The 23,310-nt window shown below is 54.0% G+C and overlaps 1 protein-coding gene across 3 annotated transcripts in view; it reads right to left on the bottom strand.

Annotated features, from left to right (window-relative positions):
* RBFOX3 (RNA binding fox-1 homolog 3) overlaps positions 1 to 23,310 on the bottom strand; it is a 524,150-nt gene that overhangs the window by 126,033 nt on the left and 374,807 nt on the right. For 2 of the 3 annotated variants that reach the window (XM_030923589.1, XM_010381944.2), the window contains exon 4: positions 20,672 to 20,711. The exons of the other annotated variant lie outside the window; for it this stretch is intronic. The gene's annotated coding sequence lies outside the window, so the exon portion shown is untranslated. The remainder of the gene's footprint in view (positions 1 to 20,671; positions 20,712 to 23,310) is intronic. 3 annotated transcript variants of the gene reach the window in all.

Below are 23,310 nucleotides of genomic sequence, written 5' to 3'. Positions count from 1 at the left end.
TTCCTTTCTCCATCTGTTCCTTGAGTCCTTGCCAAGCCTCTCCCCTTTCCAGGGCACTGCTGGAACGACCCGCCACTCAGACTCATTTCCTGCCCACACGGAGCTCACAGTCTGCTGGTGCCCTGGGTAAGACAGGCACCCCTGGTGTGCAGGGACTCCCAGAAGATGGAAGGGAAGGGCTCAGGGAATAGCACATGGAGGAATAAACGTCTCCAACGGCTGTGCAGGGCTGGATGTAAGACAAGGCCTGGGATGGGGCCGGGGGAGGATGTCAGGGACAGAGGCCCAGCAGGAGCATATCCCCCAAGCCTGGCTTTGCTGTGGGCAGCCGTGCCACGCTGGGCGCCGCCCTCTCTTAGTCTGCCCTGAAGCGAAGCACCCAGTGCTTCGGTGTGTGATGGGCACACGGCCGGGCTCAATGTGTCCTTCGCTTTTGTCCCCAAGACAGTGGGAAGCCACTCTGGCGGCTGTGGATGCTGGTGTAGGCATTTGGACGTCTTCCTGAGGGCTCCCGAGTGGAGGTCGGAGCCAGTGTCAGGTTTAACCCGACAGCCTTGCAAGCAGCAGGGGCAGGGCTGGAGCTGATGGTCTCGGGGTCACCCAGGGGTCCAGCACTTGTCCTCTGTCCCCAAGCGTCCTCAGCCCAGTGGGGGTCAAGATGTAACTGTCTGGGCTTTGGAACTGGAGGCCAGGTTCTGGTCCTGGACATCACAGTTGGGTTGGTGACCTGGATATGTCACTGCCACCTCTGTGGTCCCCCAGCTGGGTGGGGAGAGCAGCCCAGCTTGTTTGCCTCTCAGGTGTAGGTAAGGCGAGCTGAGACGCCATCTGTGAGGAGGCTCTGAGAGCCACCGTGGTCTCTGCAGTGTGTGGCGTTCTTGGGACACGGGGTCCATGTGAGGAAGTGGTGCCCACCTGACAGAAGGTGGAGACCATGGGACCACCAAGCAGGTGGGGAGGGCTCTCTGGCTGGGACCACCAGGAGGGCCTGGAGTGGAGATGGACTGGGGGGCAGGCAGGAAGGAGGGGCAGGGCTTTCTAGGAGCCACTTAGAGGTAGGACTAGCATAAGGCCAGAGGGCAGGAGTGAGAGGAGGGAGAGGAGGAGCATGTTGGGCTGAGCCCAGTCTCCTGCAGGGAGGAAGGTACCATGGCCCCTCAGGCCCAGAGCACAGGCCCCACAGCTGGTGTGGGCTTCTCTGTGGCAGTGAGCAGAACCCAGGTGGTGACAGGATCACATGCCCACTCATTCTGGCGTCTCCCTGTCCTGCCAGCAAATATCCCAGTCCTGCTTGACTGGGCACAGAACACGCAAACAGTAATTCTCTCCCAACCTGATCTCAATTTACAGATGAGCCACCTGAGGCTCAGAGAGACTTGGTGACTTGTCTAGGGTCACACAGCTGCTGAGTGGCAGAGCCAGATCTCAGAGCAGGCCTGAGGAACACGAGTCCCCTGCCCCTGCCATTGGGCCCATGCCCAGACCTCAGCAGCCTTTTTACCCCCAGTCCCCTGTCTCCCCACTAGGGTGGCAGCCCTCCTCCAGGGGGTATCCCCAGGTGAACCATCCAAAGGCAGAGATGCCCCCAAAGCAGGCAGGAGGCCCCCCACTCTGGACCTCTCTCACAGAACACCAGTGACCTCCACACCCTTGCCTACCAAGGGGAGCTCTTCCCCGCACAGCCAGGCTGAAAGGGCCTGGGGGCAGGTTCCTCCCTGCAACCCACTCTTGCTTGGCCAAGGCCAGGCCCCTTGGCTCTGCCGGCAACTGTCCCCTTTGCAATAAGCATAGGGATCGTTGGCTGCAACTTTGCCAGCTTTAAAATGGGAGTAACAATATCTCCAGTGCTGCCCTTGAAAAGCTATGCCCGTGGGAGGTGGAGACATGTTCACTCGGGGATGGGAGGGGAGGCTGCACAAGAGTGGGGATCCCTACAGAGCTGCTGTTTAGGGGATGCCCCTGGTCAGGTCCTGTCCTGCATCGCGGAGCAGACTCATTCCTTCATTCACTCACTCATTTATTTCAGTGTTCAGGGTTCCCAGAGCCCCAGCCCAACATGAGACACAGGGCAGGTACCAGAAATAAGAACTGAACAAGACCCAGCCAGGGTGCTCGAGGGAACTGCAGGCAGAGGGGAGACGGAGGGGTGAACAGGTAACAGGAGCACCCAAGGATGAGGGCAGGGGTGCAGAGGAGGAAATGGCATCTGGCTGTGGGGTGCTCAGGGAGGGCTTCCTGGAGGTGGTGACAGCTAAACTGCCCTTGACTCCATGCTTGCAGCAGCAGCCCCTCATGTCTCTGCCTGAAAGCTCACCCTGAAGTCAAGCAGGAGCCAGTTAGGGGGATGAGGTGGGAGGGAGGGTGTTTTTTTAGGTAGAACAAGCCCAAGGGAGAACACGGCAGATGTTGGGATTAACCTTGGAACAGCTCAGTCTGGCTGGGCCACGGGGCTTAGGGAGGAGCCGGAAGGAGGTCGGGGTGAGGTGGAGCTGAGAGGGCAGGGTGGGGAGAAGTTGGTGCTCTGTGTTACGAAGGTTAGATTTGCTTGGGGCAGGTGGGACTGGGGCTGGACCTGGAAGCTGAGTGGGAAGTGGGGGTAGAGGGAGGCAGGACCCACTCTGGGAGCTGAGGTCGGGTGGATGGTGGTACCCACTGGTGATCCGCAGGGCAAGGATGGAGAAGCCAGTCTGAAGGAAGCAGCAGTTTTCAAGGCTCATTTTTGAGTGTGAGTTTGAGGAGTGTTGGGCATCAGGTGGACAAAAGGAATCGAGCTGGTGAGGCTGGGAGGGGGTCCTGGTGGGGTGTGGACTTGGGGGGTGGCAGCGTTTGGGTGCCATCTCCCACGCTGGGATGGGTGACATGGCTCAGGAAAGGACAGCAGGAGAGGAGGAGGGTCCTCCTATGGGGGCCTGGTTCTTTGCCCAGCTCCAAAACCCAGCCTGGAAGTGGAGCCAGGGATCTGGCTCCTGGGAAGATGAGAAGGAGAGGCTCCCAGATCAGGTTCCATCCCATCCCAAAATAGCCTGGAAGGTACAGTAAAGGAGCACTGGCCCGGCCCCCAAGGCTTGGCCGAGCATGGCTGAGGACAGGCAGAGCCCCTGCTTGGGGAGAGGGGGAGCTCTGGGAGGAAGACTCCCAGAGGAGCCCGGCAACCAGACCCCAACCAGAGAGGGAAGCCCCCTCCCAGCTCTGAAGGGGCTCCTAGGCCAGCTCACGCATGCCAGGTCAGGGCCGGGAGCCGAATGCGGGGAGGTCGGGGAACAGGGGTCCATTCTGCCTGTGGTTCAGGGAATGTCTTTGGTGAAGTGGCCGCTGAGGCTGGCCTTGAAGAATGAGGAGGGGGACTGGTGGGACACATCAGGGCTTTCTTGGTAGAACCAAAGGCCTTTGTGCAGATGTGGAGGCCGGAGCACCTGGGCACATCCTTGCCCCAATTTTGCCCTGAATGGGAGCAGAGTCAGCAAAGCACAGCAGAGCTCAGCCTGTGGGGTGACCAGTGGTGAGCTTGATCCCGGCCATTCTGACTCCCAGGGGCTGTCCGTCCCTTCTCCACGGCTGCCATGGCTCCTGTGGCCTCAGCCTGCTCCGCAGACCCCCTGCTGGGCCCACAGTCCAGCTGCTTGGTGTGGGCCCCGTAGGCACCTGTGTGGGGTCAGGCCCTCCCCGTGGGGCTCCAGGGCCCTTGAGCCCTTCTACTGGTGATGGGGCTGGACTGTGGCCCTGGAGTTCCACGCTGCAGGGTAGATTATGTCTGGACCCGGGAGGGCGGGCTGGGAAGGGGTCCCCGGATGTGGGGTGGCCCTGCCCTGGGAAGTGTTCCTGGGCTGAGGCTGCTGGCTGGGTACAGGGGAAAAGTTCACCCTATATGGAAAGCACAACAAATTCACATAGATTTCCAAACCACCTCTGCGCAAGCCTAGAGGCTGATGATCCCAGGATACACAGCCTTCTCCTAAGTGTGTGCATGTGCGTACGCGTGCACACACACACAAAGACACACAGACACACACATACCCTAAACCTTTCCTTCTTCTCAGTTCTGCCCAATTGAACTAGGATGGCCTGGTCGTCCCCTCACAGTGAGGGCCTTCCTGCTTGGCCTCGCCTGGCGCTGTCCCTTCAGGCCTGTCTGGCCCAGACCCCTACCCTGATCTTTCATTTCCTTTGTCAAAAGGCGCAGGGGCTTGTAGAGGAAGGCGGGGGAGGCTGCAGAGTGGGGGTGCCTACTCTCCCCAGGGTCTCTGCAGGCTGCTGGTGTCTGGGCTCAGAGCTCCGAGGAGGTCGGCTGGGGCTCAGAGCCATGCTCCATCACTCCTTCCCAGGGTCGTTTCCCACACTTGATTTTGTACGGGAAGCGGGAGGAGTAAAGGCACAGGATAAGGGGGAGGGGAGCTTGTGGGCCTGGGGCTGGTGTGCTGGGTTCCTGGGAGCCATCTGAAGTTTGGGCTGGGGGAATTTGCCAAGGTTTTCCCTTAAGGCCAGGCTGAGGAAGGGCCCAGAGAGGGCTGGGCTAGTGTAACCCCATGCAGGGTATTTCTGGAGCCTGGGCCCAGACCCCTGTCCCAGCCCCACCATCTGCATCTGAGGCTCACCTAGAAGAGTCTGGCCGACAGCCAGCGCTTCCTGCCTGGGGACACCTCCAAGCTGCACCCCTGCCTGCTGGGCCCTGGGGGAAGGCTGGCATGGCCTGGGAAGTCACGGGGGGTGGGGTGGGCACGCTGAGCCTCCCAACATTTCAGCTCCAGATCTGCCCAGAGTGAAAAAGCAACACGCAGTCCACGCTTGGTACATACCCAAAAATACATCATCATTTCGGAACTGCGGCTCCACGGCAGGCTCCCGGGGAGGCAGGGAGGAGACCCAATCAGGGGAGCGGCGGCCCGTGGCAGGTTGGCGGGGGTAGGGGCTTGGTTCCCCAACGCTGGTGCTCAGTTTAGCTGTCACTTGCAGCTGTCTTAGAAAGTGCGGCTCTCCTCTCTGCCTCCCTCTTGCTCCTGCTCACTCCGAGTCCTCTCTCCCCCTCCCTGTGTCTCTGCCTCTCTCGCTGTATTTCCCCAGGTTGCTCAGCTCCGTGCCTGCTTTCCGCTTGCCCATCGATGGAGTCCTGCCGGGCACTGCCCTGTCCCAGTCACTCCTGCTGCCCGGATCTCTGCTCAGAGTTGAGCTACAGCGTCCTGATTCCAGCGTTCGTCAAGCAGGGGACCCATGGGAGGGTGTGTGCGTGTGGAGGGGGGGGGACACAAAACCTTCCAGCCTAGCAGATCTCACCAATACCGGAATGGGGACGGGGATGGGGAGGACACTTTACTGAAGGTTAGAACAATTCTCGAAAGGTCCCTCTTGGCTTCAGAGGGTGGGAGATGAGATTTGGAAGTGACAGAGAAGTGACACCGCCTGGAGACCCCAGCCCCAAGTCCGGAGCAGCCGGGAGGGAGGAGGAGCAGCTCCTGCAGAGGCGGGGACAGCTCTCCAGGCCTGGAACACGGGCCAATCAGAGACGAGGCGCAGAAGTTGAATGTGCATTGGGTGCAGCGAGGGGTGAGAGGGTGGAGTGCGGGGAGGTGAAGCCGCCGCCTGCGGGAGAGCCTGCATCTAACGTCTGTCCTACCTCAGCGTTTTCCAGGACGCCCCATCCATGAGGGACTCCGATGCCTTCTCCACTAACCCACGCTGCTGGGGGCTGGGACCTCTGGGGACTCACTGCCCTGCAGGGAGGATTTCTGCTCAGCCCTGCCGAAAGGCTGATGCCAGCTGAGCTTCGTTGACAGAGGCCTCCCAGCCGACCTGCCTCGCTGCCCATCATCTCTGGCCAGTGCCACCCATGGGCTGTATACACTCAGGAACCCCAGGTCCAGGGCCCGGTGGGGAGGTCACTCCACCATCGGCCTGAAGGCCAGAGCCCACCTGGGCTGTTGCCTGCTCTCTGAATAGACAAAAGAGACTTCTTTCTATGGTTCTCAGAGTTTCTTCCAACGAGCAACACTGAGGCCCAGAGGCAGGTTAGTGTTGGGGTGGCCGCAGAGTGGGGGCTGCGTGGGGTCTCACGCGCTGGCTCTGCTCCATGCTTCCACTCTTTCCTCTGGAGAGTGAGTGATGCAGGTTAGGGGGCCTCCTGACCCCTTGGGCCTGGGTTGGTGGCCTCAAGGGCCAGCCCTGACTGAACACCCAGGACTTTCCTTCCCTGGAGGGTTGGGCCCCCCAACTCAACTGTGTCCAGCTATGGTAAGGTGGGGTCCAGGTGAATTGACGATGGTCCTCAGTGAGGGCCCACTCCAGATCCACACAAGTCTTCCCACGCTGTCACTCCTTCCATGGGGACCTGGCTGAGTGGAAGGAGGGCTTGCTGGGAAGGAGGAGGTGGGGGTCGGCGGCTGGAGCCTCTGGCTCTGCTCCCTGGCTCCCCTCCAAGGCCGCCGCCCATAGCTCTCTGGCTGGGCAAGCCCAGGGGAGGTGCCAGGACGCAGGCAGCAGCATCAGCTTTGAGTCTCTGGGGCTAGCATGGATGCCTGGCAGGAGTGGGGAAGGGTAGAGGTGCAGATGGGGAGGGGTGTAGAGGGCAGAAGTATGAGTTGCTGCTCATGTTGCAAGCTCTAGAACGAGACTGCCCCAAAACCTCCATCAGCCACAAACACTGGAGGGTAGGAAAGCAGGTGTTCCACCAGAGCCGATGCCCTAGGGACCTGCTGCCTGATTTCTACCCGTTGCCTGATTTCTACCTGCTGCCTGATTTCCACTCGTTGCCTGATTTCTACCCGTTGCCTGATTTCTACTGCTGCCTGATTTCTACCTGCAGCCTGATTTCTACCTGCTGCCTGATTTCCAGCAGGTCTAAGGACCTTTATGGCTCCCTGGGGATCAAACACTTTGTGCCAGCTCATGCCAAGGAACCAGCCCTGGCCAGAAGGTACAGAGGCCTGAGATTCATCTGAACCAAAAATTTACCAGCTCTGCCACTGCCAGTCTTGCAGCCTCTGTGGGCTGCGTCACTGCTCCCCGCCTTAGTGTCCTCGTGTCTAAGCTGGGATGACAGGACCAACCCTGCTCCAGGGCTGTTTGGGGAAGCTCCTGTTCTTTTGAAAGGGCCAGAGCTCTGAGGACCCTGAGTTGGCACAAGCCCCTGCACCCGAGACTCTGGACAGCATTCTGTAGCCCCTTGCTGAGGCTGGTGAGTAGTCACATGTCCTCTTGCATGTATCCAGAAAGTTGAACTTGGGGCTCAGAAAGCTCACAGGATGACAGTGCCCACCAGAGATGGCCTTGAGCCCCTCCTCCGTGCCCCCCCCCCCCCACACGGCCTTGTCATTGCATGTGGACTGGGCGGTCCCTGCCCTGGGCACACAGGCAGCTCCTAGAGGGCAGGGGCTCAGCCGCACAAGTCATATCAGAGCGGCCAGCATGGTGCAGATGCCCAAATGCCGGCTGCGGGGCTGAATAGAGAATGAAGAGGTGGCCGGGCATGGGCTGGGTTGCTCTTTAGGGAGCACAGGGTGAGAAAGAAGCAGTTTCCTCTGTAGCCTGTGTCCTCCGGGCTCCATTCTGGAGGATCTGGGTGAATTTCACAGCTGCACGTCTGGGGTGTCGGGGTGTGGGTCTGCCACCTTTTCCTGCATGCCCTGGGGACTTGCCCATATGGCCAGTGGCTTCCTCAAACAAGCTACCTGTCTCCTGCATCCTCTAAATTCTGGGGTGGCCACTCCATCACCCTCAAAACATGGGCTCACAGGCAGGACCTCTGCCAAGTTAAGTTCCAGTGTTTCTGCTCTAAAAATCCACACCTTGAGTGTACATGTGGCAACAGCAGACCACACACACAGTTGCATGTGTATCTGCACACACACACAATCCCCCTGCACACACACACAGTTGTATGTGTATCTGCACACACACACATGCACAGATGCCCTTATCCCCCTGCACACACACACAGTTGCATGTGTATCTGCACACACACACATGCATGGATGCCCTGATCCCCCTGCACACACACATAGCTGCATAAACATGCATGGTCCCATACACACCTCTGCACGCAGATCCTTCCCCTAGAAATGTACCAATGTGGCAGCCCCATTGGGGCAACCCCCAGTGGGCAGACCACTTCCACACACGCCCTGGAGGTCTTGAGCTGGTCCCTGCAGACCCTGGCACGGAAACCCAACCCTGCACTTGGGCCAGGCTGTGACATTTGCCGCACATTCTGCCCATAGCCCTCGGGCCGGTGGCGTGAGACATGGAGAGGATGCGGCATCCTCTGGTCAGAACACCAGCAGCTATGAATAAATAATGATGAAGGGAGAAGAAAGAGGGGCTGGGATGTAGGACACTCCCCCACTGAGGGATTCTGGGGAGGGGATTCTGAGGCCTGGGCAGCTGTCCTGGGCTGTCACACATTCCAAGCTCAGCTGCTCTGTGGCAGTGTGCCCCCCCTTCCCCCAGCACAGCAATAAAGCAAACAACACTTTCAATAATTCAGCAGCAGGAGAGGGGACTTAGGAAGGGAAAATCCACCTCAGCTTCGAGAGAGGGGCCAAGAGGAACAAGGAGAAGGTGTGTATATTGGGAGGCAGAAAGAGACAGCAGAAGGGAAGATGGGGAGCACTGAGGGAAGGCAGGCTTGAATGCCATCTTCCGCACACCTCGCCAGCTCTCTGCGTGCGTCCTGATTAAAAGAGTCTCTGGGCAGATTCTTCTTTCCCAAACAGTAACATATGGTGGCCACTGAGGCATTACCTGCCACCAAGAGCCTCCGGAGTCACCTGGCCTCTCCCCTTCCAGGACGTAGGAAATTCCTCTGCAGCCTCCCCACTGCAGATGCCTCCAAGGACCAAGGACAGGGAATCCAGGCAGCCCACCCAATGGCTGCCAGCTGTCATGGTCAGGAAGTTCTTCTTTTAGGCAGCCTGAAATCTGTCTCCCCCAGACTCTCCTTGTTGATCTTAGTTCTGCCATCCGACGCCACAGGCAATGCGTGGCCTTCCTCTTCCGCAGGCCAGCTCTTGAACTTTCCAAGACAGACCGACCAGCTCTTTCCTCCTCTGGGCACACAGCGCTGGTCACCGGGGCCATTTCCTTTAGGGTGTATTTGGGTCTCCACCCCGTCTTGTCCACTTGACTGTGAAACATCCCCCCGCCCATAGTTGGGAACTCCAGGGTGAAACTAACATTCCAGGTGGCTTTGAGGCCCAGGGATCCCCTGCAGTGATGCGGAGTGGACCTTACCCATGCCATCTAAACAGAGTCAGCTTGGAGGGCAGCCACTTAGCTTTGGAGTCACTGTCCATCCAGCTTCCCAGGGACACGACTTGTTTACACCGTAATTATTAACAGGGCTCCAGTTTGGAGGGGGTGTCATCTGGTCCCTCTAATTATACTGAACTTGTGATCAGTGACAGCCCCAAGTCTTCTTCCTCTTGTACTCATCCAACTCGTGTTTTTGGAATTCAGAGCAAGATTTTACATTTAGTCTTGTTACATTTAGTGATTTTTACCCCTGGTGCTAGCCAGCTAACCAGGAGAACTCTTAGTTATTTTTCTTATCGTTAGAGGAATCAGAATTTGATCATCATGCCTACTAAATGTTTATGTAAACTGCTGGTGAAAGGCATGACTAGCATAGGGTTGAGAGCTGAGCCTTGTGGCACACCACTAGAGACACCCCAGGAGCCAGTGCCCTTTGACCATTCACACACGTCACCTACGCAAAACACACCCCTGCCTCCCCACCATCCAGTCCTCAATGAAAGGAGACCAGCAAGTACACAGCCCACGTCGCTTACACAGTCAGCCTCTCCCGCTTTGGAAAGTTCGTCCGTCTCTCAATCTCAAGCTTCCTCCCTGGGCATCACTCGCTGGCCAGTTCTCTCCCCAGCGCTGCTCTCCCCTCCCTCCATTCTTTTTTTTTTGAGACAGGGTCTCACTCTGTTGCTCAGGCTACAGTGCAGTGGCACCATTTTGGCTTACTGCAACCTCCACCTCCTGGGTTCAAGCGATTCTCATGCCTCAGCCAACACACCCGGCTAATTTTAGTATTTTTAGTAGAGACAGGGTTTCACCATGTTGCCCAGGCTGGTCTCGAACTCCTAACCTCAAGTGATCTGCCCATCTCAGCCTCCCAAAGTGCTGGGATTAAAAGCATGAGCCATGTGTCCAGCCCCCTGGATCAATTCTGTAAGTGCTCAGCCCAGTGCTCAGTTGCTGGATTGACTCTGGAACTCCTTACAGCCAAGGGGAACGTGTGTCCGTGCCTCGGGACCCATGGACCCTGGCTGGGTAGGGGGCTGTTGGGCAGAGCCAGAGGGGGTACTGGGTCCTTTCTGTCTCATCAGCAAGTCCATAAATGTGTGTGAGGTGCCAACTGCAGGTTGGGCCTACTCCACACCAGGGACTCAGTTTTGAACCAAACAGGCTAAACTTCCTGCCCTCCTGGGCTTTACCCTGTACTGGGGAGGAGAGTCAACAAACAAAATTAATTAGAAAATTGTCTTGCATGTCAAAGGGTGATAGTGGTGAGGGAAGCAGGATGGGGGTCTGGGAGGGCAGGGGAGGGCGCTGCAGTGTTCAACCAGGTGGTCAGAGTGGGTGTTAATTGATGAGGTGATATTCAGGCCCATCTGGATGAACACAAAGAAGGGGCTCTGAGGCTTTCTAGGGAGAATATTCCAGCAAAAAGAATACCCCCGGCAAAGGGCATTCCACATCATGGGGATGTGTCTAGCTATTCGGGGAACCAGCAAGGTGGCCCATGGGCTGGAGTAATGAGAGTGGGCGGGCAGCAGTGGGAGAGGTGGTCAGATCATCGGAGGTCTATATGGGAGGGTATTGTGAGGACTTTGGCCTTTTTCCAAGAGAAGTGACAGTCACAGGAGGATTTGGAGCAAAGGAGGAGTGCAGTCCAACCTGGGTTTTAACAGTATTAGCGTCACCCCCAACAGCACATTCCCTGAATAGGAGGTGGGCCAGGTGTCTAAAGATGGAACTCATGACCATCTCTGCTCAGCCTGAGGATTCTGTAAGGGCAGGTGCTCATGGGGAGGTGGGGATGGCTTCCGGGCTTGATTAGCGGTCACCTGCTATCCTTCCCACCATGGCCAAGAGAACACCTGGGGTCTGTGACTGCACCCAGCATGTCCTGGGCATCACCCTGTGGAGCAGAAGGAGCCCGGGATGCGGCAACACTCACACCTGAGCTCAAATTCCAAAACAGCTGCTGTCCTGCTGGGCAGCTTTGAGCAGATTACTTAACCTCTCTGAGCCTCCGTTCCCTTTTTGGTAGAGTGGGGACGGCAACATCTGCCTTCCCGGGGTGACTATGGGGGTTTAGCAATCACCAAGGTGGAGGGTCTGGCACACAGGTATTGTACAAAAAAAAATCACCATTAATCAAGGGACATGGGCATTCGCAGGTATGTGAGTTAGGAAAGAGGGAGCGTGAGGCTGGCAAATTTCTATACCAGCGTGAGACTGGATAAGGACATACTCCAGCTCTGCCAAGTTGCTCAGGAGGCTCTGGGACCTGCCAGGCCTGGGGGAACCCACTCAGCATTCTGGGCAGTGACCTCGCGCTCTGGCCTGCATGGAGGATCTGCAGAAGCAGCAGAAGGCTGCAGTGCCTCCAACCCTGTCTCGCTCCCCTTTCTCACTCCCGAGTCTCCTCCCTCTCTCCTTCCCTCTTCCTCTAACTCATCTGCAAGCGCCAGCCAGTTGGCAGGCTGGACACCCAGCAAAGGAGCCATGGAGACTTCTTGCTGGTTTTGGCCGAGACCACCAGTACTGTGTGTTGAGTCCCCAGAGACTCTGTTTAACACTCTGCTGTGTGTTAATTCCAGCAGAGGAGGGACAAAGTAAGTCCTGAGAGATCCAGCGAAGCCGCGAGCCAGGGAACATCCACAGAGGCAGGTTGGGCCTCAGTTTGGGAGTGGTTTCCCCTTTTCCTCCCGGGCTGGTGTCCTTCAATCCCATAGACCAGACGGAGGTGCCTCCATGGATGTCAGATGTCCAGCCCACCCCTAGCAGGGGGTGAGTATTGTTTGAGCATCAGCTCGCCCAGGGCAGGGGCTTTGTTTGGCTCCTTGTTGCATCTCAAGCATGTCATGTGTGCTCACTGCACATGAGATGAGCAGGTCTCTCATGCCACTGGGGGACTCTGCCATAGAGAAGGATTCAGCACAGGGCCCTGCTCATGGTTGGCTGGGGGGTGGTGGCGTGGGGAGGCTGACTGGCGGGGGTTACTCACTGTTCCATGGCTTATGACTGGAGCACATGTGATGGCCAAGAGGCAAAAAGCAAAGTGCCCAGGAAGACCCTGACCAGCCCAGGGGATGCAGGCAGGTGGCCTCAGTATCCAGGTAAGGGTGGGAGAAATCCAGGGGCAGGGAAGGTGCGCTTGGGACTGTGTTGGTTTTTCCTCCTGAGCTGGTAATGCCAAGGCTAGTGAGGTCCTGAATTGTAACCATCACATACAGGGACCTCCACTTTGCTTAGTGGGGAGCAGATAGGTACCGAAACTTTTTAGCCACCAACAGCGATAAAACCTGCCTTCTTTGTGGACCTCCCCCTATGGATCCCCTGGAGCGACCAGGGGCCCTGCAATCAGCATCAATATAAGGCCTGTAGGGTCAGAAGGACCCAGGTGTGGGCAGCCAGGCCGGCCGGGGACGCATGTCTTCCCTGCCCTTCCTCCGTCGGAGGGAGCCTGGCCTGCTCCTCCTTCTAAGCTGCTCACAGGCCTCTCTCGTCGCCTGTTCTGTCTTAAGTGGGATTGTGTCAAGACCTCACTATCTTGCCTCTCCTCCCTGGCACTATCCACGGGCTCTCTGCGTTCCCTCCGGCTTGTGCCTTGGCAAAGCTGTCCACTCCGGAGCAGGCGGGGCAGCCATGAAGCCTGAGAGAGAGGTGTGTGTCCTGCTCTCTGCACTGTGACGCCTTGTGCTCCCCGAAAACCAGGGAGAAATTACTCTGCCCAAGCGGAACATGCCTGGACAAGCCTCCTCTCCAGCTGTAATTAATACTCTGGGGAAAGCACAGAATTGGGGTTTTTATACTTCACACACACACACACACACACACATACACACACAGAAATTTCTTTCCGTTGTCCTCCAATCCTATCTCAAATGTTTAATGTCCTGCTTCTTTCATGGGTAGCACAAAACCACCCAACTGGATACATCCAGAAAGCCGAGGGAGACACCAGGGACCCCCTTCAGGTTCCATGATGCAGAACTTGAGCATTTGGGAGCTGATTTGCCAACAAGCAGTGCCCGCGCTGCATCCCGGATGTGGAGCAAAGTGGCTTTGGCCTTCTCAGAGTCAGGAATGGCTGTGAGTTTGGGTTAACCCTTTGTGGTCAACATTCTGGGGCATTGCTCTTTATTTCCCCATCACAGTAGCCTAACTGATGCACTAGTCCAAACACATATGTGCGCATACCAAGCCCTCCTGCCACCTGACTCCTTACAAAACACTCTGGCGAGGCAGGAGCCTTGCGGTCCCATGAAGCTAGGCAGCTAGCAACTCTGACAGTGGAAATGTTCTCTCAAAGGACAGGAGAGGGCCAGGCACAGCGGCTCATGCCTATAATCCCGGCATGTTGGGAGGCCGAGGCGGGCAGATCACTTGAGGTCAGGAGTTCAAGACCAGCCTGGCCAGTATGGTGAAACCCCATCTCTACTAAAAATACAAAAAAATTAGCCAGGCATGGTGGCATATGCCTGCAATCCCAGCTACTTGGGAGGCTGAGGCAGGAGAATGGCTCAAGCATGGTAGGTGGAGGTTGCAGTGAGCCAAGACTGTGCCATTGCACTCCAGCCTGGGTGACAGTGTGAATGAGACTCTGTCTCAAAAAAAAAAAAGGACAAAGGACAGGGCTGGGCGTGGTGGCTCACACCTGTAATCCCAGCAATTTGGGAGGCCGAGGTGGATGGATCACTTGAGGTCAGGAGTTTGACACCAGCCTGACCAACATGGCGAAACCCCATCTCTACTAAAAATACAAAAAAATTAGCCAAGTGTGGTGGTGCACATCTGTAATCCCAACTACTCAAGAGGCTGAAGCAGGAGAATCGCTTGAACCTGGGAGATGGAGGTTGCAGTGAGCCGAGATGGTGCCACTACACTCCAGCCTGGGTGACAGAGCAAGACTCCATCTCAAAAAAAAAAAAAAAAAAAAAAAAAAAAAGGCCGGGCGTGGTGGCTCAAGCCTGTAATCCCAGCACTTTGGGAGGCCGAGACTGGGCGGATCATGAGGTCAGAAGATCGAGACCATCCTGGCAAACATGGTGAAACCCCGTCTCTACTAAAAAATACAAAAAAACTAGCCGGGCGAGGTGGCGGGCGCCTGTAGTCCCAGCTACTCGGGAGGCTGAGGCAGGAGAATGGCGGGAACCCGGGAGGCGGAGCTTGCAGTGAGCTGAGATCCGGCCACTGCACTCCAGCCTGGGCGACAGAGCGAGACTCCGTCTCAAAAAAAAAAAAAAAAAAAAAAAAAAAGACAGGAGAGCTCATGTGGGCCAGGAAGGGTGGAGTCCTCTGTGTCTCCTACTGGTCAGAGAGCTCCTTTGGGGCGGCATGAGGAGGTGCGGGTGGGAATGGGCTCAGAAATCCAAGCCTGTGAAATCCACAGTCTCCTACAGGGAGGCTTGACTTCTCCAGGCAAATTCTCAGTGTGAAAAGAAGCCTGAACAACCAGGGCTGTGGTCTTGCCTTGGCCACTTCTAACGTGGGCCTGGGCAAATAACTGACCCATCCTAAGCCTCAGTTTCCTCATCTGTAGAATGGGGACACCAGCATTGCTCCTGCCTTCTGAACAGGCCTGTTGTAAGGATGACATGGGATGGCAGATGTCACTTGTGATGACCTGTGTTCAAGCTCCTTATCAGCTGGAGATGCTGTGCCCAGATAAAGGATTGGGTGTGTCTGACTCAGCTGAGGCAGGTGCAGGGACCATGATTTAAGACCAAACAGGCTCAGCTTCTCATGGGTCCTCCTCAGCTATTCTCCCCGGGGGCAAGGAGTGTGCAGTCCAGAGGCATGGTGATACACCGTGATGATGAGGCTGGTTGGGTTGCTGGTGGCCTCTAGGTTCCCTTCTCCCCAGTTTTCTCGTGTTCCTTACCACTCAGTCTTTGAGAGGCTTGGAGGCATTGTTTTTCTCTCATGTTCTCTCCTTATTTATTTATTTATTTTTGAGATGGAGTCTCGCTTTGTCACCCAGGCTGGAGTGCAGTGGTGTGATCTTGGATCACTGCAACTGCTGCCTCCTGGGTTCAAGCAATCCTCCTGCTTCAGCCTCCTGAGTAGCTGGGACCACAGGCATGTGCCACCACGCCTGGCTAATTTTTTGTTTTTTTAGTAGAGACAGGGTTTCACCATGTTGGCCAGGCTGGTCTCGATCTCCTGACCTCGTGATCCACCTGCCTCGGCCTCCCAAAGTGCTGGGATTATAGGCGTGAGCCATGGCGCCAGGCTCTCCTTATTTACAATCAAAATGTTCCTGAGAAGAAACGCTGTGAAGCAGTCTTCTTGCTAAGCCTTTCCAGAGCTAAGTTCTGGCTCCTGCAGAGCCCTCGTCATTGAGGAGAGGAGGCTGTTCTCAAGGCATGGCAAGCAAAGGTGTCTGTCTCTACACTAGGACTGTGTGTCCCAGGCCCACGAGTGCTCTGACAGTCCTGTAGCTCATCTCCTTCCACCCTGCAGGGGACTGGGGACAAGGGCCAGGCCCAGCCTGTGTATAGTCCTGGGTTTGTTCCAGCAGCTGGGCAGTTACTGCAGAGACAGCTTTGGTGTAAAGAAGAAAACAGTTCTGCTTCTGGTCAAGATGGAGAAATGGGGACTGATATGTCTGCCTCCTAGAACAATAACAACAAGCTGAAGACTAGTTTCCGAGACACTGGACAAGATACAGTGAAGGACAGTGATCCCCCAGTGATGGTCATATAGGAGCTGCACAGTCGTTTCAGCTGACTGTCTTGAGGAAGTTTTCAGGCCATGGTGCAGGGACCCCAGGTCAAGCCTGGTGTAGTTCCTGAGTTGAGGAGACAGAGCTGAGAGGTGGGGAGCCAAGGTGGCTGGAGTTATAAGACAGAGCAATGGGGAGAAGACAGCTGGACAGAGAAAGAGCTCTACAGATACTCAGAGGGTCCCACTGAGCACTCAGCTGAGTACCGATCAGCACAAGCTTTGGAGGAAACCACCCAAGGCTGAGACGAGAACCCCTCGGAGGGATGAAGGACACAGCACTCGGCACCCTCACAGGGCCTGGAGTAGCTCAGTCCTCACTAGTCGGACTGGAACAGGAACTCTTTACTGTTCATGGGGCACTGGGTAGAGCATGCGGAGTCTTGCCTTGGTAGCAGGAACAATCAGACCTAGAATAAATACAGCCCCGGGCACATTGGGGCTGTATTTATTGTAAAAGAAAATTTGTTAACATTATCATTTATACAGAAAATCTGACGGAATTGACACAAAATCTACTAAAACTAGTAAATGGATTTAGCAAGGCTGCAGGACACAAGATCAATGTACAAAAAATCGATTTTATTTCTATGCGCTAGCAACAATCAATCAGAAATTGAAAGAAAAATACCATTTTAAGAAGCATTGAAATATGAATGACATTGGCATACATCTAAGAAAAGATGTGCAAAATCCATACACTGAAAACCATAAACCATTGATGAAATTAAAGAAGTTCTAAATAAATGGAGAGAAATACCTTGTTTATGAGTCAGAAGGCCCAGTATTGTTAAGATGTCAATGAGTGCTGTATTAGTCCGTTCTCACGCTGCTATGAAGAAATACCCGAGATGGAGTAATTTATAAAGGAAAGAGGTTAGTTGACTCACAGTTCCACATGGCTGGGGAGGCCTCAGGAAACTTACAATCATGGTGGAAGACGCCTCTTCACAGGGCGGCAGGAGACAGAATGAGTGCAAGCGGGGAAATACCGGACACTCATAAAACCATCAGATCGCGTGAGACTCACCCATTATCATGAGAACAGCATGGGGAAAACCACCCCCATGGTCCAATTACCTTGACCTGGCCCTGCCCTTGACACATGAGGATTATAATTCGAGGTGATATTGGCATATGAATCCCTCAAACTGACTTATAGATTCAGTTCAATCCCGATCAAAATCCCAGCAGGCATTATTTTTTTCTTAGAAATTCACACTAATTCTAAAATTCATATAGAAATGTAAGGGGCCTAGAAGAACCAATACAATTTTGAAAAAGAAGGACAAAGGACGGGAAGATTAACTGGTTTCAAGACTTACTAGGAAGCCATAACAATCACTATAATAGCTGTGGTAGGACTGGCATCAAGACAGGCCAAGAGATCCAAGAAACAGAATATCAAAACCAGAGATTATGACAACTGATTTTTGATAAGACTGCAGGGACAATTCAATGGGGGAAAGGATGATGTTTTTAACAAGTAATAGTGGAATCATTGGACATTCATATGGAGAAAAATAAACTTCAATCCATAGCTTGCCCCATGCACAAAAGCTAATTTGAGATAAATCGTGGAACCAAATATAAAACCTGAAACTACAGAACATCTAGAAGAAAGCATAGGAGAAAAAAATCTCTTTACATTTTAGCAAAGAAGACATAATAAATGCCAAATAACCACATGAATAGATTCTCAACATCATTAGTCACTAGGGAAATACAGATTAAAACCAGAGCGAGCTACCACGACACACCTAGTCGAATGGCTAAAGTTATGAAGACTGACACCACCAAGGTTGAGGAGGCTGAAGAACTGCAATTCTCACCCACGGCTGGTGGGAACATGAAGTCATGCAACCACTTTGGAAAACTGTTTGGCACTTATTTAGGGCGTTAAAATACACTTACCTTGAGATGCAGCCATTTCACCCAAGAGAAAAGAAAGAATATGTCCATGCACAGACTTGCACACACATATTCACAGCAGCTGTATCTGTAACAGCCCCAGACTGGAAACAGCCCACATGTCCTTCAAGGAGTGAATGAGTCAGCGCTTTGTAGCTCAATCCCCGCATGGAATACTACTTGGCCAGAACAAGGAAAAAAGTATTTCTATGTGCAACATCAGAGAAGAGCCTCCGAATAACTATGATGAGTGGAGGAAGGCAAGCAGAAAAGGAAGACGGATGCTACGATTCTATTTACATAAAACTCCAGAAAATATAAATATTCTACAGCGACAAGAAGCAGAGTCAGTACTTGCCTGGGAAGAGAGGATTGGGTGGGGTGTGAGGAAGAGATTACAAAGGGGCACAATGTAATGGTTGTGGGTGATGAACACAACCATTATCTTGATGGTGGTGATGGTGTCACGGGTATACATATATATCAAAGCTTATCAAATTGCATACTCTATGTGAAGTTTATCATACCCCCATTGTACTTCAATAAAGCTATTTAGAAAACATCCAAGTTTACGGGGCCAGGCAAATGACCGCATCAATACTTAGAGTACAAATGGATTTTTTTTTTTTTTTTAGACGGAGTCTCGCTCTGTTGCCCAGGCTGGAGTGCAGTGGTGCAATCTCGGCTCATTGCAACCTCTGCCTCCCAGGTTCAAGCGATTCTCGTGCCTCAGCCTCCCGAGTAGGTGGGATTATAGGTGCCTGTCACCATGCCCGGCTAAGGTTTGTATTTTTAGTAGAGATGGAGTTCCACTACATCGGCCAGGCTGGTCTTGAATTCCTGACCTCAGGTGACATGCCCGCCTTGGCCTCCCAAAGTGTTGGGATTACAGGCGTGAGCCACCGCGCCTGGCCCCACAAATGGATTCTTTATTCTACAAACGACTCAGTAGGGGGCTCCTTCCGATGCTTCCCTGTAAAATAGATTCAGTTTACAGCAGTGGCATCTCAGGAGGAGGCTGTGTGAAGGCTGCTGCCCTACTCGTGGTGAACACTTGGGGGCGCCCGTGAGGCCAGCACCCGGCGGCATTCCTCTGCTCCCACGGAAAACTGCATCTAACCTTGACAGACAGGGGCGCCCACTCGGTAGGGGGAACCCTGTTACACACGGCCCACTGTGGGAAGCCCGAGGCCCTGTGAAGGGGACCCCCTGGGCTCTCTTTGTCCACTTCCTGCTGGAAAGCCGGCTGGAAAGCCGGAAAGCGGGGAGCAGAGCCCGAGCTGCCTCTGCCCGCAGCCCTGAGTGGCTCCGAGGTGACCGGCTTCTAGGACGGAAGCACCCGGCTCAAGTCTAGCTCTAATAGCAGGTCTAGCTCCAGGCCATTTGGTCAGTGCCCACTTCTGAGCCAAGGGTGGGCTTAGGACAAACGCAGTACAAAAAAGAGTGCCCAACTTTTCTAGTTTTAGCTGAAGAAGACTTCATACTCCTTTAACCCCGACGGATCTACTTTCTGGTCCTGATTTTTGAAAAACGCTGTGCTGGCCTTGTACACACACCACCCAAGGCCCAGGACCTAGCAGAAGAGAGGCCCCCTGAGGGCGGAGGGCTGCAAATTCGTGGCAAGTCTGCATTTTCTAATTTTGTTCTCAATAAATACACATTACAGATGATCTCCAACTTACGAAGGTTTGACTTACAATTGACTTAGAATTTTTCGACTTTATGTTCGTTGGGTTTTTTAGGGGTATTAAATGCTTTTTTTTTTTTTTTTTTTTTTTTTTTTTTTTTTTTTGAGACGGAGTCTTGCTCTGTTGACCAGGCTGGAGTGCAATGGTGTGATCTTAGCTCATGCAACCTCCGCCTCCCGGGTTCAAGCGATTCTCCCGCCTCAGCCTACCAGTAGCTCGGACTACAGATGCCCGCCGCCATGCCTGGCTAATTTTTATATTTTTTGTAGAGATGGGGTTTCGCCATGTTGGCCAGGCTGGTCTTGAACTCCTGACTTCAGGTGATCTGCCCACCTTGGCCTCCCAAAGTACTGGGAATACAAGCATGAGCCACCACGGTCGGTCCATTAAATGCATTTTTGACTTACAATATTTTCACCTTATGATGGGTTTATCAGGACTTAACCCCATCGAAACTCCAGAAGCATCGTATTTGTATAATACTCTCCCTAAAGTAAAACTCTGCAAGTGAATCCGTGGAGGGGGTCAGCCACAGCTGGGTAATGGGGTTGGAGGTACGGAGCCATGAACCAATGGGCTCAGGCCATAGCAGCCAGTCCCCCAGCAAGGGTCAACACTGGGAACTGAGCCGATATCTGAAGCCCCTTTCCCCAAGGAGACCAGGCCATGGAGGTGAGTCGGACCACCCTGGACCAGCGAGCTGGGACTGCCTGAGGGATGGGTGGCCATGCACGGAGCAGCTAGGGTGGGGGACCTTGGGGTTGGGGGAGGGAAAGGATCAGGAAGGCAGCGACACTGCTTCTCAGGCCAGCCAGAATTGCCTAAAAACAATCGTCCTCCATCCTTACCCCATTTATCCATTTCCCCTTTAGCCCCTCTGGCCCCCAGTCCTGCTTTCCCCGGCACATTTTGGGCTCGCCCACGGGGGACAAGAGAGAAGATGACACAGAGGTGCTTAACAGCGCCAAGCTTTCCCTCTCCAGCCCCCAAACTCTTCCTCCCTCCAGTGGCTGGGAAATCCCAGAAACTCCGGGCTTTCATTATCAGCAGCTCCCAAGATGTTCAACATGCTCATATCTGTCAAAAACTATTCAGGAAAAATAGAGAAGTCTTTATACCTTTTATTCAGCCAATTTTCCCCGAGGCACTCTGGGCTCTCTAAGAAAAGAAAAAGAGAGAAAGGAGAGAGAATCACAATCAATGTTGTCATCATACATCTGGTTGCTGGCGATGCTATTTGCTCATCGACTAGGGAAGTCTGGAGGTGGAAGCATCATCTCCCTGGGAGTCCGAGGAAACCTGCCCGGGTTCACCTCTGGCTGCATCTGCATCTCAGGCATGGCTGGGAGGCAGCCTTTAGATAACAGGCAGAGATAAAGCAAAACAGGGCACGGGGCCAGGCGCGGTGGCTCAAGCCTGTCATCCCAGCACTTTGGGAGGCCGAGATGGGCGGATCACGAGGTCAGGAGATCAAGACCGTCCTGGCTAACACGGTGAAACCCCGTCTCTACTAAAAAATACAAAAAACGAGCCGGGCGAGGTGGCGGGTGCCTGTAGTCCCAGCTGTTCGGGAGGCTGAGGCAGGAGAATGGCGTGAACCCGGGAGGCAGAGCTTGCAGTGAGCTGGGATCCGGCCACTGCACTCCAGCCTGGGAGACAGAGCGAGACTCCGTCTCAAAAAAAAAAAAAAAAAAAAAAAAAAAAAAAAAAAAAACAGGGCACGGTGGACCAGGCACCCAGAGGTTTCAGACTCATTTTCTCTGTTACTCTGGATGTTCCTTTCTTTCCCCCTCTCTTTCTTTCCATTGCCTCAAACTCCAAGCAATCCCTTTCCTCTTCTCCTAGCACCCTACCACCTGGTTTGAGGTTGTCCACAAATGCAGGCCTTGTGGCTTGTTGATGGTGACATTTTGTTCACACTGGGTTTCCTCTGCCAGGCTGCAGGGACTTGCTGGGGGATTTGCTTCCTCCTCCAGGTGTAGGGCGGGGGTCACTGTCGCTTTGAGTGCAGTCATGGCATGCACATTCATTTTATTTATTTATTTAATTTGTTTCTGGAGACGGAGTCTCACTCTGTCGCCCAGTCTGGAGTGCCATGGTGTGATCTTGGCTCACTGCAACCTCTGCCTCCCAGGTTCGAGCGATTCTTGTGCCTCAGCCGCCCGACTAGCTGGGAGTACAGATGTGTGCCACCGCGCCCAGCTAATTTTTTGTATTTTTAGTAGAGACGGGGTCTCACCATGTTACCCAGGGTGGCCTCGACCTCCTGAGCTCAGGCAATCCACCCGCCTCAGCCTGCATGTTCATTTTATGTTATTAAAGAAAAGTCATTTAGCAAGTTCTAAATCCCATCAAACACATAATTCTAGAGGCAATCGTTGTGTGTTACTGTGAGTCAGGTGCACCTACCAGCAGCAGGAACGGCTCAGTGATATGGACAGACTGGCAAGGACCACCACTCACTCACTTTATGATCCAGGGCCCGGGGCCAGGGTATCCGCTCCTGCCTAAGTCACAAAGCTAGCTCCCCAGGGCCTGGGACTTCACACGCGTGCCTGGACACCTTCCTTTTCTTACTTAGTAGGTCATTGAGGAGTTTAGGAACAAAGGGGTATGTGTACAGTGTGCTTTAAACAAACTTAGATTTTCTTCCTTTGTTTTAGTAATGTTTCATAATTTTCTGTGTACATGACTTGCACATTTTTAAATTGTAAAATGCACATAACATAAAATGTGCAATTTTAACCATTTCCGAATGTACAATTCAGTGGTATTGAGTACATTCACACTGCTGTCAATCACCACTGCTCTCTGATGCCTGAACCTTTTCGTCACTCCAAAAAGAACATCCGTAGCTGTTAAGACGCCACTCCCTGCCCCCGGCCTCCCGTGCAAAAGTGTGTGTGTGCGTATTTTTTTAAAACTTAGTGTAAAAACTAAAAGCAAGTGAAAAGCTTCTGGAATTGAAAGATGGTCAGACTGGTCCTCTTTCTTCGGATCTAGAAAAATCACCACCACTGTCCTCATCCATATCACTGTAAAAAGGTAACCACGGTCATTTCGTTCGCATGGTTTATGAGCCAGGCGCTTCCTGTACATTGCTTCATTGAGCCCTCCCAACAGCTCTAGCAGGCAGGCACACTTCTTACTCTTCCCATTCTTCAGATAAAGAAACCAAGGCCCCAGCTGGCGAAGCGACTGTGACCACAGTAACTGGGTCCGCCGGCCTGTCCCCCAGAGCAGGTTACCCAAGCTGCCTGTCTCACCCGCAGGTGGAAAGGAGTACCCGACCCTGCGGGAGGCGAGCATGAATGGCCACAGAACACGGAACTGCATAGGGCCTGGCTTCCCTGCTGGGTTTGTGCAGATCACAATGGCAGTATTGGGTACATCATAGGCGGGCCCCTCCCAGCCGCATCAGGGAGGGCTATGGGCCATGGAACAGCTGAACTTGAACTGGGTACTGGGCAGGCCATTTCCAAGGTAGCTCTGTGGAGTCCCTGTTCTCCTCCCCAGTAAAATGGCAAAGGTAACTTCTGGCCCATGGAGCCGTTTCCACACACAGCTCACAAAGTGACGCTGAGAAGGGCAGGTGTGATTGGAAGGCACTGCCAGTGAGAGAGTCACTTCGAAAGGAAATGCGTCATCTGAGCGGCTTGCACCAACTGCTGCCTTCGTTAATTTGGGGGATTTTTTCGTTTTTTGAGACGGAGTCTCGCTCTGTTGCCCGGGCTGGAGTGCAATGGTGCGATCTCAG

Source organism: Rhinopithecus roxellana, chromosome 19 (assembly GCF_007565055.1).
Source record: "Rhinopithecus roxellana isolate Shanxi Qingling chromosome 19, ASM756505v1, whole genome shotgun sequence".
Lineage (NCBI taxonomy): Eukaryota > Metazoa > Chordata > Mammalia > Primates > Cercopithecidae > Rhinopithecus > Rhinopithecus roxellana.
The sequence above is the reverse complement of the archived record's forward strand: the minus strand, read 5'-3'. Positions and strand labels throughout refer to the sequence as shown.